Here is a 17,622-nt window from a genome sequence, read left to right as displayed (position 1 = left end):
GGCCAAAGGCTACTTGTTTTTTGGAATGCAATTGCAGTGTCAATGACTCGATTGGTTCCTGCTTGATAACGCTGACAGGACAGGTTTTTGTAATTTACCAATAATTACCCTGACTCTCGGATACAATAAAAAAAGAGTGGTCTCTGCTAAGATAAACCAATCAGGGTGCGCTCCCTCTGCTCCCTGCCTTATGGTCTGCTTGTCTAGTGTGAATAATGTCCAGTGGACTGTGCTCGACTGAATTAAATATTACAAAGGTAGAAAAAGACTAAAACAAATGTCACAGAGGAACAGAACATTTTGTCTTCCTGATGCAGGTCTAATACTGTATTAAACGATACTAAAACAGTAATTACCTGAGTGATAATGTTAGGCATGAAAACCGGTAATACACATACTGCTGAATGTGATGCATTACACAAGTCAAAGCAGCAGTATGTCTCTGGGAGCTGTTTTTAATGGATTTTTTAAACAACAGTGGCAACCAGTAATCTACATGAACAGATAATAAAGTAGTAGCTTCTGACTGGAGCAAATACTTTGCTGGGTCTAGACTATTAATGGGAAAGCCTGGCAACAGGAATGAATTGATGTAATTCACACTGGGTGCGACGTACAGTGCATTCAGACAGTATTCAGACCCACTTAATTTTTCTCGCCTTTTGCTGAAAATATTCAAATCAAATTTCCCCTTATCAATATACACTCCTTGCTCCACAATGACAGAGTAGAAACTGTGTTATGAAAAAGGTAAAAACTGCAATATCACACCGACGAGAGTACTCAGTACTTAGTTGAATCACCTTTGGCAGCGATTACAACCTCGAAATCACAACCTCGTCGTGTGATGTGACAAGCTTCGCACACCTGGATTTGGGGATTTTCTGCCATTCTTTTCTGCAGATCCTCTCAGGCTCTGTCAGGTTGGATGGGGGCCGTTGTGGGACAGCCAGTTTCAGGTCTCTACAGAGATTAGGGTTGAGATGTCCCAGAGCCACTGCCGCGTTAGTCTTGTACTTAGGGTCATTTTCCGGTTGGAAGACAGTCTCAGGTCCCGAGTGCTCTGGAACAAGTTTTCTGGGGATATGATTGTATTCAAGTTTCCCCCAGAACCGTCCCTGCAGACGGAGGTACATCCCCACACACTGGCACTACCACCCCGTGCTTCATTGTAGTGGGCGGGTGATGAGCGGTGCCTTGTTTCCTCCGCACATGACGCTAATAATTGAGGCCAAACAGTTCAATCTTGCTTTCATCAGACCAGAGAATCTTGTTTGTCACAGTCTGAGAATCCTTTAGGTGCTACTCTGTAAGTGGGCTTTCATGTGTCTTTAACTGAGGCTTCTGTCTGGCATGAAGAAAAGTCAATTCTAATTACACAGTGCCAAATCAGGTCACCTGTCAGGTTCATACCATAATGCATTTACTATTCTTTATATTTCTTCATTACTTCCATTCTTTATTCTTTTTGTATTACTCTCACTAATATTTGCAGTAACCATCAGGTTTTTGGTCACCTCTCGTACCAAGCGTTAGGTAAAGTCCAGGTTGTTCCAACTTCTTCCACACGCCACCAAACTCTTGGAAACCTTCAATGCTACGAAGTTAATGAAGCTTTCTCTGCATCTGAACACAATCCTGTCTCTGAGCTCTGCAGGGAGTTTCTTCACTCTCGTGACTGTGCTTTAGATCTGATATGCATCGTAAGCTTTGAAAAGTTGTATAGACCTAGTGCCTATCCACTTTATTTAATTTTCCATGGGCATACTCTATTAAAGGCGTTTAAACATCTTAACGATGATCAAGAGAAATGGGAAACATCTGAGCTAAATTCCAAATGTTATAGCAAAGCATCTGAATATCTCATTTGTGATATTTCAGTTTTTCATTTGCAGTAAGTTCAAAGTTCATTATGGGTATCGGGTGTAAATAGTCATGGGGAAAATTAATTTAAATATTAACTTAAGGCTGCAATAAAACAAAATGTAAAAAGAAAAGGGTTCTGGCTATTTCCTGAATGCACTGTAATTGAAGGGGTATTTGCTCTTGGTATGTTATCCCGAGGAGTTGGTAGATGGATAGTATCACACTTTTACAATGTTACAGTCTGGTTAGGCAGACAGACAATTTGGTCCCAGTAACACCAGACCTGTCCCAGTCCCTGTGATGATTTCTTCAATTAAGCCTTCCTGGCAGAGGAGGCCAAATGCTTAACTAGGCAGAATTGGAGCTGCCACTAGCTAGAGGTAGCAATGGGCTCCACTTCAACAGCTCATTCATCAGCCCCAGCGCTACCACTGGGCCACCTGTTCTGACACCACGCAGGGATGGAGTCATTTGCATTCTGCTCCAGCCGTCCTCTTTCCCTCTTTCTCCCTCCTTCTCTTTCTCTCTTTCTCTGCCTATACAACTTTAAAGTTCCTCAGTTCAGCTCTGGCAGCTCTGGCAGATAATTGAATACCAGGGTTTGATTTAGTTTGAAATCAATTTGGGAAGGGGCTTTTCATTCATTATACTCCTTGGCTTTGGTACTATGTCTAAAATCCCTCAAACTTTGGCAGGGGCTCGAACATCGTCAATTCAAAGTGAAATTAAGCAGCCCTGAGTTGGATTGACAGGCAAGGAGAACATGATGGGACAGGGAGGGACTGTTGTCTCGAGAGTGGGTGGACTCCTCTCCCCTCCCCTACTTTCCCTTCCTCTCCTCTCTACCTTCCTCTCCTCTCCACCTTCCTCTCCTCTCCTCTCCACCTTCCTGTACTCTCCTCTCCTGGGGAGTCTTCTCTCCTCTGTGCTCTTTGTCACCACCAGGTGCTGCTGTGAAATAAGGAGAGAGGCATCGACAGGAGGCAGCCATGCACATAGCTTGACATTTTAGCCAGCTCCCTGCAGACACATATGGCAAGAGCGTGGGTGGATGTGTCTTTGCCCTTATGTGGTACAATTTGCTTCCGTGAGCATGCATGCATGTGCATGCGTGTGAATACCTGAATTATTTGGTATAGATACAGTATGAGTTCATATTTGCAGATATATTTGCTTGTGTTAATCTTAACGCTCTGCAACAACTGCTACAACTTCATGTCAACAACTTGTCCTCTGTTGATTGTTATCTGCATCTTTGTGACAACATCAACTTGACAACAAAGCTGACACATTAAACCACAGCCAATTATAAATCAATGTAATGCATTATACAATAAGTTTCACTGCATAATGGGACATTAGAGCACGCTGTATTTGAAAACACCTTGGTGCCGCTGAGAAGAAAAATGGAGGTGTTTCAGTTGAGCACATCCACCAGGCACTTTCCTTGGTGTAAAAAGACTCTTTAGCACAGACTGGAGGGTTCAATACAAGCTTTCAATAAAGAAAAGGGATAACACTGTCGAGCGAACAACGGCAAGAACGCCTTAACTGAGAGGGATGCACAAATGGACACTTGGCATTACAGCCACTGTTGGGGACATCAGCGGCAGAGATCACTACAGGTTTTCTCCACTTTAAAAGCAATTTCTTCCTTTGGAGCCAAACCCCATGGCCAAAGCCTCCAACTCGCTTATCTTCTTGTGTGCTCAACTCAATTGTCATCACACGGGCTTGAGGCTGTGTTAGATTGTTGAAGCCCCCGGATATGCTAATCTGTGGTCCGCTCTGACCTTGGGAGAGTGTGTTTGCAGGGTGTCAGACCCCCTAATTCATCAGAGACAGGCCATTAGCTAGCTATCCAGCCACACAAACCCACAATAGGAGAGGGAAGAAAGTTCTCAGGGAAACCGCAGCAGCCCTCGTTCTTGAGGTATCATTAGTTACTGCCTTTCAAAACTGCTGAATTGGGACACTTACCTGACTTGCCCCATTTTTTGCACCACGAGAGCCAAGATGTTGATGAATGGTTGTATGAAGCTGTCACTACCGGAAAATGAAGAGAATAGGGTTAAGGACACATCCTACCCACACGCTTCAACATTAGGGGCCGATGTAGGAAGATAGCAAAACTAAACACTTTCACATTTATTTTGGTGAATGAACAGAACACTGAATATAAACCAAAGATCTGCAGTATCTAAGCACACTCACACTGAGTCTCTCTTTGGTTGGAGGGTTAGTGAATGAAGGACAGGGTATGTAAATTGAGCATTTTCAAACAATTTCAAAGATGGTGAAGGGTTGCCACGTAAGGTCAGTGGTTGTGAACTACCCCATATATCTAGATGCCAAGTGAGATGGAATAGTAATTACTCCTGTGCATCTCTGAGCGGAGACACAGCCTCTATCTTGTAAGCGGCAATGATTGACAGCCTCAATAAGAGACTTGCGCCTCACCCCCTGCCTTCCGCCTACACGCCCCTGCGACGACTGGTCAAACCAATCGTCTGGTGCCCCTCAGGCGGGGCATGGGTGACACCCCCCTCTGATAATCCTGCCCATCACATCCATCATGCCACCCTGCTCACCCCACGAGAGGGCACAACCGAGGGAATCTAATCAGGCAGTCTAATTGAGGAGCAGGGCTAGCCAATACCCGAGCTGGGAGGCTGGCTCTGCCTGGGCAGACTCGGGGGACGTCAATAACACTCAGCGGGTGTCGATTCATCAGACCTCCTTAATGTCATTAGCCCTGAGAGGTTCGCTTCACCCCTCTCTCCTTTCCTGCTCCCCCGTCCATCTATCCATCTCATTCTCTCATTTCTCAAACTTTCGCTCACTCACTCTGTTGCTTTTTCTCTTCCCTGTGTCTCCAAATCTATCCATCTCCCACTCTCATTACCCTCTCGCTCACTAATCTTTCCACAGGTAATAATATGTTCACCTTGCATAACAAGAACAGGACTTGCCTGGAGAATGTTGTATTTCTGTGTCTGTGTCTGGGAAATTAGCACGTCTACGTTTTCACCATCTCCCTCTCAGGCTCATCACCCGGTTCTTTTCACTCCTCCTCCTACCTCCCTTGCCAGTCTCCTGCCCTCCCTCTCTGCCCCAGTAAGTTCCTCCTCTTGCTCTCCAACAACATGTGGTGCATATTCCAGCTGTTTATTAAACAATGCCAGAGCTTCCTAGGAGCAGGTGATGCAGTCAATTACTCCACAATTACCTGGGTAATTATGCAAAGGAGAAGAGAGAAGAGCAGTAGCAGAGGGATGAAGAGGACCTTGGCAGAGGTGGATTGGCTGCGTTGGCAGTGGTTGGGGCCCAGAATGGCAAGCGATTGAGACCTTGAAGTGACAGTGCCAGCGAGAGTGCAGCTATAAAGGACGATGTGCTCCCTCACCTGCCAAAAACATACACTTACACACACATAAACAACCACAAACACTGCTTCGAACACTCTGCTTCTGCCCCAGGACACTGACACCCTGATGCCTGTGTGCATGTGGCTTTTTCTGGGTGCTTGAACCTGCCATACAGAGTTTCTGTGTTTTTTACTCTCTGCTTTGCCTCAACTCCCGTGACAATTAGCTGTCTTAAGAGGCAACAAAGAAAGGAGGGGATGAGGCAAGAAAAGGTAGGAGAACACTGCATCAGGTGGCAAAAATAGAAGAGAAGAAAACAATAGGAAAAGGAAAGGTGAAATAAAATTGGATGTGGAAATCTGATGGGAGTTGCATTATAGTCCCAAGAGTCTTCAGACTAATGCTGATTAAATAAGTGGAAGCTGCTTGTCCTCTTGCTTTTGCTTGCAATATTTTTTTCCGGGCTCAAAAACAGTTTTATATAACAAAGTGCACGTTTCATTTCTCTCTACCCCGCTCACAACGACAAAAAAAAGAAAGCGCTGCTCTGCAATCATCCATGTGGACTGTTTTACACATTGACAAGGAAACTCGTGTCAAGCAGGCCTGACAAGCATGTCTGGGGGTAAATTGAACCACACAGTAAGTATTCTGAAACAAAAAATGTCAGATAGAAGAAGAGAGCTCGGCATATTGCCTGCCATTGGAGCTTTATGCACTTGGATTGAAAATATTTTCACTGGCAGGGTGAATAGTAAATTGCTTAGTGTCAGCTCATCACTTAAGGAGGATTGTTGGTGGGTATAACACTTCCCAGCACATGGCTTCTGCAAATAGTTTCAAGCCAGCCATCCCCTCTTAACTCCCTCCAAGCATCCTGACGTGATGCTGCGGCTGGAGTCCTGTCTGTGGACACTAAGCTTTCGGTTATGACTCCCCAAACTCATCACTTTGGCTCATTTCGTCTCTGTGGTGCAGATTAATTTATAAATCCCCCATCAAGTGGGAGGTTAACTGACCAGCCAAAGTAAAGATGACCACATTTTACTGTGGCTCAGTTCAAGGGAAAGTATGGCAGCAAATAAGTGGTTTTACAGCAGATGAGCGGAGTATTCTATGATCCGGAGAAAAAGCCCAAACCCTTCTCGCGATAGATTGTTTAAAAAAAAGAAAACACATTCGTCCTTGGCAGAGTTATGTTCATTCTGTTGTTGGTCTGTCCACCTGTCTGTGTCTGGAAAAGGGTCAGAGTCAGGCGGTCACATGACTATTCTGTGTTAGTGAAGATGGGCATGAGGGAATTACCTCACAGCTCCGTATCTCAAATCTGTGGGATTAAGCTCCATTAAACATGGAGCGCCGCCGAGCTTTATCTCGGGATTTCACTCTGAGACAGTGCAGAGCACACGGGGGAGGAGGGAGTCGGGAGGGAGAAATAGCGATGAAACGTCCTTCACCTTTATCGACCAAATTATATAAAAAAAAGGAGGGATGAGAAAAATTGCCTGTTCCACGGTACAATGGTGGAGGGGAGAAGTTGGCCATCTTACACTCGTGTGTGTAGCATGCTTAAACAACCAGACAGCCTGTCCGCTGCCTCTGTAGCTGCCTCCTGGCACACGCACACATATTCTGTAAAAGCAGGCCTTTCACTTAATGAGAAATGACCACGACTTTTACTATGAACCTCTGCACTCAGACAAAAACACACACTTCTTATACATACACACAAGCACAATCAAACAAGCTGTGTGGCTTCAGGAGTAAAACAAGATTAATTAATCGTTTAGTGCTTTCCTTTCCACTGATAAAATGGCACACTCATAATTCGACTGTATTTTAAGTGTCTCATTATATTAAGTGCCGGTTCACACTTTGCCGTCGTGAAATGAGCACACAAATATCCTTAAACTTCTTTCCAATGGATGACCGTGAATAGCCTGAGCATGGTTTCATTTGAATAATCAATAACACTTGCACATTAACACATTGTCGGCGTCTACTTATGTTTTTCTGCCAGAAAATTAACCAGCTTGTCGCAGGATATGTTAACTATGCAGCCTGAGAAAGAAAGAAAGAAAGAAAGAAAGGAGAGAGAAAGGGAGAGAGAGAGCCTGCTGGGAGTCAGGGTGGTCCAGTGATGAACACCTCCTGTGTCCTCCCTTCATCCTCTTTCTCTCTCTCTCGCTCCTCTCCCTCCTCTGGGCTGTTATTGATCTGATCTCCTCCTCTCTCAACTGGAGCCATGATTCATGTTGTTCCGACTGGCCCTCACTCACCACACACAGACACAGCTCAGTCATGCCCTCCCCTATCTATCTGTCCATCTGTCTCTGCCTGCTCTTCCCATCTCTGGCCGCAGGCTAGCTAACCTGCTGTCCACTACAGGACCACCGTGGCCTGGTTTGCTCCTATGTGTGAGTTCATCATCATCATTATTATTATTATTATCATTATCATTAATATCATTTTTACTATAGTTTATGTTAAATGCAGAATCTCAACTGTATATAAAGGGACGCATTAAGTTGAATGTATGATTGGAGTTTTAAATCAAATCTCAAAGTTTGTAGCTTTTTGCCAACACAGTATAATAACACAGATTAAAATGGTATTTATTTTCCAACTAGACAATCAAGAGACAGCTTTCATCAGTTGTTTGTGAGCTGGTGATATTTTTACAATATATAATAGTTCCCTGTTTATTCAGGTTTCATCTCTCAAAGTGTCCCAGTTCGTTCAAATGCAGACTGTTCATTTTATTGAGAGAAAAAACCCAAAGCTGGAGATAGGGAGAGAGAGAGAGGGAGGGAGGGAGAGAGACAGAGATGTGTATAGGACTCGCAGCAGCGGGAGCACATAAAAGCCCAGCTTCAGCCAAGGCCCCTGCTCCAATGTGTAGAAATTAATTGAGTGAAAAAAATCTGCTGTTTAAGGTTGAAGTGGGTTATGGGAGGCAGTGTAACAATTGTTTTCTGTTTGCCAGCGGCTATATATCGTTCATTCCGGCTTTCTCTCTCCTCTCCGCTCAGCACTCGCCTCTCCCTCCCTCCCCACCCTCCTTCCTCCCTCACCATCCATCCACCTTCTAAGCTTCTCATGCGCCCGCCTCTCCCTTTCATCAGTCTTTTATTTTCCACAGTCCACAGTCTTTTTGATTCATTTTTATCTCCCCCATTTTCATCCATCACACAGGAAATTCTTTTTAGGTATCCTTAAATGTAATTTTCTAGCAATAACAGCCTCAATTTATGAAATTAGGTCTGACTATGTCTGTGTATGTGTGTTCAGTGTGTAAATTCACTCTTAGACTGTATGTGGCAGAGATGCACATCCCCTGAGATTGCTTCAGTGAAACTAAACAAATTCACACAAATTCTGTGTGAGTATATGTGTCGGTTCATCAGACTACATATATGCATCATCATTTGACGGCAGTGACATTAACAAGGGACCGGTGTCGACACACAATGCTGAACAAGCCAGGAACCCCCTCTGGCTTTAACAAGTGACTCATTCTCTCCTTACATTGACAAATCCAGAGAAGTGTGCTGCTGCCTTTCATTACAACACAAGCAAAAATAAAAATAAACAACAACACTAACCAAAACAGAATCAACATTGAAAATCAACAGAAATTGAAGAAAAGAGGGAAGGACAGATGCATGCAGTGCTCAGGATACATCTTCTCAGATTACTGTGAAAAGAACAAGGTTAACACTGATGTATCAGGCAGGAATGGAAAGAGAGAAAACGTCAAAAGCAATACACACATGAGAAGAGATGATAGGAAGAGGAGAAACACAAGGCAGCACGCCAAAGTTACGACTAACAAAACAAGACAAGACCATTAATGAAGAGAGTTTTTTCTGCATCAGTATTTCCTCTGGTGCCCAAAGCAGAAGGGTTAAACCTGTTTCCTGAGTTAAACTCCTCTTTAGCACCCTTTCATGTGAAATATGAAACCTTTCAATATCACTCTGAGGAAAGCACAGTTGTTCACGATGTATAATTCTATACAAACACTTAAACATTCTCTTTGAACTTTGCTGCTCCTCTCATTACACCTCTTTGAAGAGTGAATGCTGAAGCATTGGAACATTTTGATTTTGTAGTTAATAAATGTAACACAGCAGCAAATTACATCCAAACCTCTGTGTTGCTGGTTAATAATACATAGACCATGTGCAGCATCCAGTAGAATAAATAACCAAGCGAAAGGCAAAGATAAAGGTAGCCGATAAGTAAGACGCTTGAGTATAACAAATTCATCTCACAGAAAATGTCAATACACAAATATTTTTTTTGCAGATGAGGCAGAAAAGCTCTCGTGGAATTTGTGGGGTGAGCTCTACTGCCTTTCTGAATAAAAAGAAGATAACGTCGCAGGATGATTCCTACTCAAAGCCCTTGCCCCTCTGTGTGTGGTACTATCCTAAACACCAGTGCTGTGCTCCCTATCTGAAGGATATTAGAAGAACCAAGTGTTCCAGAGCCAGCAGGGGAAAGAGGAGATCTAAAGAAGACTGATGCTCTTGACATAGGGGTTTTCCTTCGCCACAGGAATGGCCTCATAGTAACAGAGACCACTGGACTATGCAGCTTTTTTTCAAAGGGAAGAAGCTGGAGGTAAGAAAGAGAGAGAGATGGAGAGAGAGAGGAAAAGGAACAAGATAAAGAACGAAGGGGAGAAAGGAGAGCTCGCACATTCTGAAAAAGGCATATCCCGGAGAGATATCCAAAACATTTCAGACGGTCAATATAATGCATTTTACAGGTTTTCAGGGATAAAAACTCACTCTTTGATTCTACTCAAACCTCAGCCAACCCTGGGGTTTTGGCCTGTAGACAGATATGCCCCAGAAATGTGTGAACCAGTCAAAAGTGGTTGTACATCATTAAACACAAATTTTGCAAAGGACTTGTACTCTGACATGTGGGAGGTTGAAGCGATGCTGAGACGTCCTGCTTTTCTTTGAACTCCTACCTTAAAATTCAAGTGATTCCACTGAATTCAGCACTGGTTCGAGGTCAGGAGCCGCGTGACTCTTTCACAAGATAACACATTGTACCACTTGGCAGTGGTGTTTTCCAAGCAGTGTGGATCTCTGAAGACTTTTTTTCAGGCCTGGATATGAGAAATGGTAGAAAGCGAAAGCCTCGGTAAAAGTTGCACATTAACATAAAACCCAGGCCCTGTGTTGCCCAGGGATCTGTGCTTCGCTCACGAGACCAAACAAAAGGAGGATTCACACACGAAGAGCAAAACCACAGAGTCATCCGAAGCCTGCTCACTGCCTACAGTGCTGTGTTTTCCACACCCTCTCTGCAAACCTTTTTTTGCCCCTGCTTTGCATATCTGCATATCTACTGCTCCCAGGGGGGTTACATATATCAAAAACTGGCTAACTCAGTTGATTTGGTGGACCAGCAGTATTAATAAGGATAATGAGCGACATGCGAAGAACTACGAAGCTTCAGTCTCAAAAGAGGTTTTTCTGCCAAGTGTCCCCAAAGCAACAGTCATATGGATTCAAGTCATTTCCACTTCCTCATTTCACTGTGTTCCATTATTCTATTGAATTAGTTTTTACCACAAGAGAAATGAAGACGGTGTGTGTAGCTGCTGGACAATTTCTCTCCGTTCTTTTCACTGGGGCCAGGGAGGGAAGTTGGGAGCTGTAGTGGGGAGCCCCGATAAAAACCCAGTCTATTAATGGGCTTTATCCATTTATAGACCTCAAAAATCCTAAAGTTTCGCAAACAAATTAAAGTGTTTCTCTGACTTTTTATTTTTTTCTCGGGGACAATTTTCTTTCCACTTCACAATAAAATAGGGAACCCCTGTGGAGTTCCCTCAGCATGAAAACTCTGCTACATGTGGTAAATTAAATTACAGAAGCTGTCGATAATGCTCAGCTTTTTGACGGGCTCCTTATACATTCAACCCCAATACTGCGACCTTTCCAAAATTAGGGGCCTCAAATCTGGCTGCTGGATTGAAACGGTGATAGCGGGGTCAGCATGAAAGGCAGATTGAGTGCTTAACGGCTGCCGAGTGATTTGGCAATTCTAAGACCTAAGAGAGGAAAACTAATTACTGTGGGCTTAAAGGAAAACCATGGGTAAAGTGGATGCTCCCAATGCTGGGGGTAAGGCGTTCATGTGGGAAGGCTTTGGTTTGGTTGCTAATAACAAGATAACAACCCCCATTAAGTCATTATGCTGGGGAGAGGATCACTGCTTTAATCTACTGTGCTAGATTAAAAAAGAAGAAAAAAACACACACAATAACTAAAATGGATATCCATTTCCAGCACCTTTACCTTTTGTGAAAGGCAAGATCTAAAGCTAAATGCTACTAATGCCCAAGTAGTAATTTCATTTGTGTCCAGTGTGACGTCTATATTATTGCACCATAAAGCATCTCACATTATTTCCTGCCAGGTTTATGTTTAACTTACATTATTATTTCACTAGCCTGACTAAACGATAAGAGGATACCGTGTACCGGCTGTGCCCCCTGACTATTACTCCACATGAGAGTGGAAGGTTAGGAGTTATAACCATGGTAACCATTCTTTAAAATATCACGCACACATTGGTCTTAACTCCTCCACAATCAGGTAATTCAAAAGAGAGGAGCTAGCTGTGTGAGCTCCAAGGCAAAGATAAAAAAAAAGAAGCTGAATAACAAAGCAGGCTGCAGGAGAAGAGAGAAGACAATGGAAACAGTAATCGATTTACTGTCTTTACAGAGAAGCCAACTGACTGTTGTCTAACAGACAGCCTATAAGTTTGAATAAAAATGGAAAATACAAACTTTTTTGCCTTGGGCATTGCCTGTATCAGTAATCTGATCTTAATTTCACAGTTGACTTGGGGCAGGAGCAGGAGGGAAAGCATGCATGGTGTCACCTCCTCTCTGAAACAGGGGTTTGTTTAGTGCCCTCTCACATCTGGCCTCGCAATCTGGTGATATCAGCCACTGCATCTATAAATCAGTTATACCACTGCAACTGAAAACACACAGCAACACAAAGAAACCCTATTTCACAGATATGCAGCTAGTTGACTTACCAATGCTACCCATTCAGGTGGCTATGAAATTGTGAAATGTTATTTATTTTCCCACCGATTTGAACTATGACACAAAAAGGTAGAAGCATAAAGCTGTGCCTGATGAGAGTCACGTGATATCGTATAGAAATTTGCTTGAATGGACAAAATCAACGTCAATATTTACTGCAAAAGTAAAGGCTAGACAAGGAGTTAAATGTTGAAGGTCATGTGATATTGAAAGCCAATGCAGTGTAGCATCCAGCGCGCATCCACTAGCATCCACTCCATTACAACATTAGCAACTAATGTTTTGACATTTGTCTTCATTATTATCAATGAACAGAGGCGATTGAGCCACCAGCATGCTCCATTACCCTCCTTCATTGCACAGTTGCACAGTTGAAATCACACATTAGGGTGGATCCAACATGAAATGACAAGTTACAGCAGCTAAGGATGCACCAGCTGATTATTTAGGTGGTGGAGGGTTAGAGAGTTGGGAGAAGGGATGACGGGGTGGAGCTGAGGCAGGCATGGGAGTTAGGGAATTGGTAGAGAACTGTATTGGCATTAAAGTCTGGGAAGCGTGGGGGCACAGAGCAGCACAGCACACCTTAAGAAGAGAAGCTCATTTCAATCGGTATAATTAGCCTGTGGTAATGAAATAAGTCAGAGGCACTGCCACCTTCACTTAAGAGAAAATCGATCTGCGTTTGAGGGAGTTTATTAAAGCTTAGGGATAATGGGGTGATAGGATAGAAGGGGCGGAGGAGTGGAAGAGATGGGGGGGTTGAGCCCGACATCAACAGTTAATCAGGTAAGAAGAGGTGGTAGCGTTGGGGCAGAAGCTTGACAAGAAGTGGAGCGGAGATCAGTCGGAGTTTGTCAAAGCAGCCGCGTTTGAGGTCTCTGCTATTTCACAGCGGGAAGCCAGGGGATGCTAGAGCTATGCACACAATGAGACTTACAGCTTTAATTAAGATGACATCACTCTGTGGGGGAACAAAGCCAATCAAAACCTGGTGTAACCGAGGATCCTGATTAATGGACAAGCCAAGTGACATCCTCATTAGGGCGCTTGTTAGGATCCCTGTGCAGGTTTGGTCATGGGTAGGAGCTGGTGAACAATTTGAGCTTGGTAAAAGCAGGTTATGTTGAGATAATCACTGATGGACAACTGTCCTCAAGTGCCCCAAATGCATGCTGGTTACTGGTGGTGCTGCTTGCTCATTTATCCAGCCGTCTGGCCAACTCACCTGGAGTGATGGGGGAGACGTCAGGAAGGCAGGCTGCTATTTCACGGCCTGTTAAGCGCTAATGCCGCAACATGCCCTGCGCTCCAATTTTAGGGAACAGGGAGCATTACCGCCCAACTCAAGGTTCTGTCCGTCTGGACTGTGGACTTGGAGTGGGGGGGTGGAGTAGAGTAGAACAATGAAAGATCTAGTAAAAGAATTAAAAGGCTGAGAAATGAAAGACACAGAGGGAGGAGAGAAAGACATACATAGAGAGAGAGAGAGAGAGTAGAGCTCTGTTTTACACGGGCTGCTGAGCCAGCACTGCGGAGCAGACAGGACACCAGCAGCACACGCTGACATCTACTACTGCCACGCAAGGCTGCATCTCACAGGCCCCAGAAGGCCTCTCACTCCCGGACTCCAAGCCACCCCCTCGCCTGAGCCACTGAACATCACTAGCCTGAAACACCCACAACATTTGTCCTCTCTGTGCACTAAACCTGGCCCATGTAATAACCACAGAACCTCTATTAAGCACTGGATGGCTGGGGAATCAGAGCAGAAACAGAACTGCATGAGTGATGTAAAGAATCGCCTGTAAAAAAAAGGTTACGCTCAAGTTATGTCAACTCTTTGTGCACTGCCTCGTGAAGGTACCATATAAATTATGTATTGAAATGGATCTTTACTTTCTCCTTCTAAATAGAATGGTAAGCGGAAAATATCGCTGGTCTCCTCTCCTGCAGGCTCCTACTTTCACTCGACAGGGGGCACAGGTCAAGTCATTTGTATGTGCTTACAGTAAGCATGAGTGTGCATGATGGGTCAAGGATCCCATCATAGGTTCGTTACAGCAGTGATGGATCGCCCTCTCACTGTCAGTCCTGAGGAGTGAGGTGTTTAAAGGACATGGCCCAGGTCTTCCAAGGCTGCAGGATGTGAATGTGTACACAGACCCACAAACACACACAACACGGTGTGCAGTGGTGGACAAAAACAGTAATTTAGACCGGGAGTTTGACTCCATCCCAGGTCATCGGAGATGGGTCAATAAAAATAGTTTTTTTAAATGTTATTACTGGAGAAAGAGGTCATCGTAGAAAATCAAATTCAAGTTATATTTCTGTCATGTCAGTAAGTTAATACAACATTAGTTGAAGGGCAGGTTCGTGTGTCTGCTCAGTTTCTCCCTCTGAACGAGGGGGAAGAAAAATCACGAGGGGTGCAGGTTGTGCTTTCTTCTCTTTTCCGACCACTCATGAGCAATGAATAATAATTATTATTGATGACTATTATCCGAGGCAGAATCAATGTAGAAAGTAATGGCTGGCAGTACTAGTGCTGCAGTAGCAGTAAGACACACACATACACACACAGTTCAGCAGGGTGCACATGCACAGGTAAGGTAAGCGCCTGATGCAAGAGGTCTGTCAACTCATTCCTGCTTGTTATATCATCGCTGGACAAGTGGACTGTTCACGGCAGCCTAAAACGACCCTCAGGCCACTGGGAAATGTCCCGGTGCTCCCAACAGGCCGTCCGCTACCGGTAGTCTCCGCAACGTGATTCAGCACAGGAAATGTGTGCACAGTATCACTATGTACAGTTTGTGAAATAGCAGTTATAGTCCAAGTTCTATAAGCTCCCATGTGGCTTTGCAGTCCTACATCTACCTCTGCCCGTGTTCTCTCTCTCTCCACTCACCTTCACATCTTGCACTGGCTCTGCTACTCACAAAGCAATTAGCTCCGGTAAAGTAGACCGGTTACAACATATAGGAGCAGAGTCAAAATTACAGGAGGGAGACTTACACTTGTTCATAGAAACTGCCGGCAGCTCAGTGAACAACCAGCAGTCTTTATGTGTGTGTACGAGATGTGATGATTTTGCTTTAGTGCACTCTTTATCTTATGTTGTTGCATACTGCTCACTGCACATCACAGGTTTAATGATTCGGCAACTGTACTCTATCTGACCCTCTGAGCATTGAAAGTAATAGGCATAAAATACTGTAATAGTAGCCTGCACATTACTTAGTGTTCAAGTGTCGACTGGAATGTAAAGAAACGTAAAGACTCTATATACTAAAAGAGATCTGCCTGCATTGCCTCAGCTTCACTCTGACTGCTGCCTCCACAGTGCAGCAGTGCATCATATATAACGCACGTCAATCGACGATACCACCACGAGTCAGACATGCTGTGGTAACGTACGTCAAATCATCAGATAGTACAAACAGCACAACATGAGGCATTTGAGGCGAAACCGCCCTTAAAAATCGAATGCTGCAAAACTGGCCGTTGCTCTTTCAAAATGAATCAGTGTTTATGGGCAGATTTGTTACCTTTCCTCGTAGAATTAAATCAGCGACTTCTTCATGACTGCACGGTTTACATGAGAAGGAAATGCAGTAGCATACAATAAGTGCCTATCTCAAGATACAGTAGTTGTAATTTTGCCAAAAGAGGGAGTGACTGCTTTTCTGGAGCATTGACCAGCGCTGATAATGGAAAATAGGACAGTGGCCTACAGTAAAGTATTCTATAGGGGGGGGGGCTTGCTTCTGTGAATGCTGATGTGCTCCTCACTGACATAGAAAACATCAGAAACAAAGTAGACTTTTCAACTGGCACCTGCTGCCAATTTCTAGTAAATGTTCTGCTTAAGATGTATTTTTATTCATATTTTTATGCATGCTGTAGGACTGGATTTGGGGGAACAGCTGGCTCTTGCTATAAATATTACAAGACATATTTACTGTAAGAGAGCCAGCTTATACCTCTGCCATATCATAGCACACTGTCCCAGGCTTTTTTCTTGAAGGGATATGTGTCATAGGAGTGGAATCTGAGTATCGCTGAATCTGGTCAAACACATGGAGACTAAAACAGCTTGAAGTGAGAATTAAAAACAAGGAACATATTACCCAATCCTGTTGTTGGAATAAAAGCAAAATAGTTTGAATGTTTTCAGTTGATTCTGTTGGAAAATTTAGTAATAAATGCTCGTCTAACCTTTTATACAAGAGACCACATCAATGCACCTTGATGAGTTACTGTCTGACCCCTGTCTCTAAAAGGTCACAAGTATTCTGTAGGGACTGACACAGAGCGTAAACATTACTTTATTCACAAAATAATATAAAACAGTATTAACGTACGGTGGCTAGATAAACCTCATGTAAAACTGGGACTGTCAGAAACTGGGAATAAATATGAACCAGTCCAAAAAGGTGGATGTGCGTATTCCCAACAGGTTATCAGACCTCTGCAGGACCAGAGATGACACTGAGCTGGCTCGGCGAGGGAGGAGGCCATTTTCATGAAGTGACAAATATCTGGAGGAGTACAAACAGAGAGCAGAGCTCCTGTTGGGAGAATGCCTGAGCTTTGTCTTTGTCACGCTGTGTGACACCGGCTCACAGCACCACTCCCTGAAGTGTGTGGTTAGGTTATGTATACATGTGCACGGATTGAGCACATGCCTGTGTGTGTGTGTGTGTGTGTGTGTGTGTGTTTGCAAGAAGGAAATCTCCCACACTCACATCTCTACCTCTGCTCTATCTGAGCTCCTGTGCTTCTGGAATCAGTGCTTGTGGCTGAACATGTGAAAAAGACCAGAATCCAAACTTCAGTACCTTTTGAAAGAAGGGGAAGTGAAGGAGTCTGGGGATGAGACTTACCTATTCTCATATATGTGGCTGCTGATAAATCAGCCAATACGCTAGCACCTCAGGTTGAGTAAGATTGAGCCTGGGTAAGCCAAGGACAGAAACAACCAGGTCTTTTATGGCTGTGGCTGGTATGGGGAGCGACTTGGAGTGAGGTGAGGGAACGCAAGCTCCACAGCACTGCTTTGAGCCAGCAAGATTAATGTAGGCTCTCTGGAGCAAAGGCAACATCCAGAGCCTTAATAAGGTACAAACAATCGGTTCCACTCCACTGGCTTCCCAGGGAAAACTATTGTTGTGCCGCATTGTTTCTTGGTGAGGCTCCTTGGAGACGCGGGACAACTGCAGCATGTGACTGTCTCCATTACAGCCAGGGGAGAGCTCACTGTAAACCTGTGTTTGTCTGTGCCAGAGCGAA

At 44.1% G+C, this 17,622-nt stretch overlaps 1 protein-coding gene across 9 annotated transcripts in view; it reads right to left on the bottom strand.

Annotated features, from left to right (window-relative positions):
• Nucleotides 1-17,622, bottom strand: part of camta1a (calmodulin binding transcription activator 1a) — a 275,197-nt gene that overhangs the window by 103,694 nt on the left and 153,881 nt on the right. The gene's annotated exons all lie outside the window — the stretch shown is intronic.

The sequence above is a fragment of the Paralichthys olivaceus genome, chromosome 6 (genome assembly GCF_024713975.1).
Source record: "Paralichthys olivaceus isolate ysfri-2021 chromosome 6, ASM2471397v2, whole genome shotgun sequence".
Lineage (NCBI taxonomy): Eukaryota > Metazoa > Chordata > Actinopteri > Pleuronectiformes > Paralichthyidae > Paralichthys > Paralichthys olivaceus.
This window is presented reverse-complemented; position numbering and strand designations above follow the sequence as displayed.